The 1786-nt window shown below is 34.0% G+C and overlaps 1 pseudogene; it reads right to left on the minus strand.

The window, feature by feature from the left end:
• Nucleotides 1–1286: 1286 nt before the first annotated feature.
• LOC122116427 lies at nucleotides 1287–1383 on the minus strand (annotated as a pseudogene).
• Between the last annotated feature and the right edge of the window lie 403 nt (nucleotides 1384–1786).

Here is a 1786-nt window from a genome sequence, read left to right on the forward strand (position 1 = left end):
AGTGGACACTTAGACATTGTCAGTGAGTTGGTGTCTCAAGCGGCACATACAATAATTGTAGATGACTGGACACCCCTGCACAGTGCATATACGTGGAATAATACCAGAGTGGCTTCTTTCTTACTTCATCATGATACAGATACCAATGCCCAAACTAAAGGCCTCTTGACCCCCTTGTATCTTGCTGCTGAGAATTGAGATAGCAAAGATACGTTGGATCTCCTTCTGTTGAACCATTATATAAAACCTGGCCTGAAGAACAACATAGAAGAAACTGCATTTGATATTGCCAAAAGGATAAGTATGTGTCATTCCCTCTATGAAGTTGTGGAGGGCTGTACAAATTGTTCAACTAAGTCCTAATGTTCGGGTTAAGTTTCTTAAATTTCAAAAACGCAAGTCCATCTTTTGTGTCCCTACAAAATATTTTCACAAAACAAATAAGAGCAATATCTTTTTTTTTTTTTTGGTCTGTCATGGGGCTTGAACTCTGGGCCTGGGAGCTATCCTTCTGCTCTTCAGCTCAAGGTGAGCACTCTACCACTTGAGCCACAGCTCCACTTCCAGTTTTCTAGTGGTTTATTGGAGATAAGAGTACCACAGACTTCCCTTTCCAGGCTGGCTTTGAACAATGATTCTCAGATCTCAGCCTCCTGTGTAGCTAGGATTATAGGCATGAGCCACCAGTGCCCGGCAACACCAATATTTTACTGTAAAAATTCATGGATTCCACGGAATTCTTCCAAATGAATTGCCTGCATTGGATGTCAAAATGTATTCAATAGTTTTTGTATACATGTATAATTATTTCTTCAGAGTTTGTGATTTTTTAATCAGAAATAATTTTAACTTACCTGTTGAAATGAGTAGTACAGAAAGTAAAATATTTCTGGTGCTTGTCTGAAAAAGTATATTTTAAAATATTCTATATTCTATGTTTGCATAATGTTCATAATTTATTTTATTTTCTCCTAGATATACTTTGAATTCTACATTACTTTATAATATATAGGTTAATTAATGTGTCCTTTCCGATTGCATTCCATATAGAAACAGTTTGATTCCTTATTTTTTCTAGGTCTTTATTTTTCTTTGGGATAAAATGACAATGTTGTCTAATTTGAAGTTTTGTAAATTTTATGCTATGTAAACGCCTTTCTGAGCTGAAGATTTAATACACTGATGTCAAACTAAATTTAATTATATGAAATACGTGTATTGTTACACTTGTAATTTTGTAATCAACCTTTTAATAACTGTTTTTCATTTCTTGCATCTGAAGAATGAAAAATATGGAATACTTCTCAAATTTTCATATTATCCTTTTGCAAGTGCCATGTTAATCTCTGTATTGTAATTTGAGTATACGTGCTGCTGATGCATGTAGTATCCTCTAAATTTAAGTTGTTAATGATGCAATCTTTATACAGGCTTATATCTATGGGTGCCTACTTGTAACAAGGAAACCTTCTTGTTCCTAACAATGCTATCGATCTTATTTCCCTAAAATTCTGTGAATATTGGAAAAATTGTATTGATCAGTCGATTGCTCACATTTGCAAATTTTTTTGTCAATGACTATCAAGTCTTTTTATTTGGAATTTTATCGTACTCTCAATTATTTATAGATAGGTCTAAAGGTGATGGCTTTTTCAAGTACTTATTTATCCAACTGAATTAGCTTTGTGGACCTAATGAATTCAAAGTAAGCATTGCTTAAGAGCTACTTCTAAACTTCTTCAGCTGACATTTTCCCAAATGAGGTGTTACTGGCACAAATGTCTAC

The sequence above is a fragment of the Dipodomys spectabilis genome, unplaced genomic scaffold, assembly GCF_019054845.1.
Source record: "Dipodomys spectabilis isolate Male_0828 unplaced genomic scaffold, ASM1905484v1 ptg000133l, whole genome shotgun sequence".
Lineage (NCBI taxonomy): Eukaryota > Metazoa > Chordata > Mammalia > Rodentia > Heteromyidae > Dipodomys > Dipodomys spectabilis.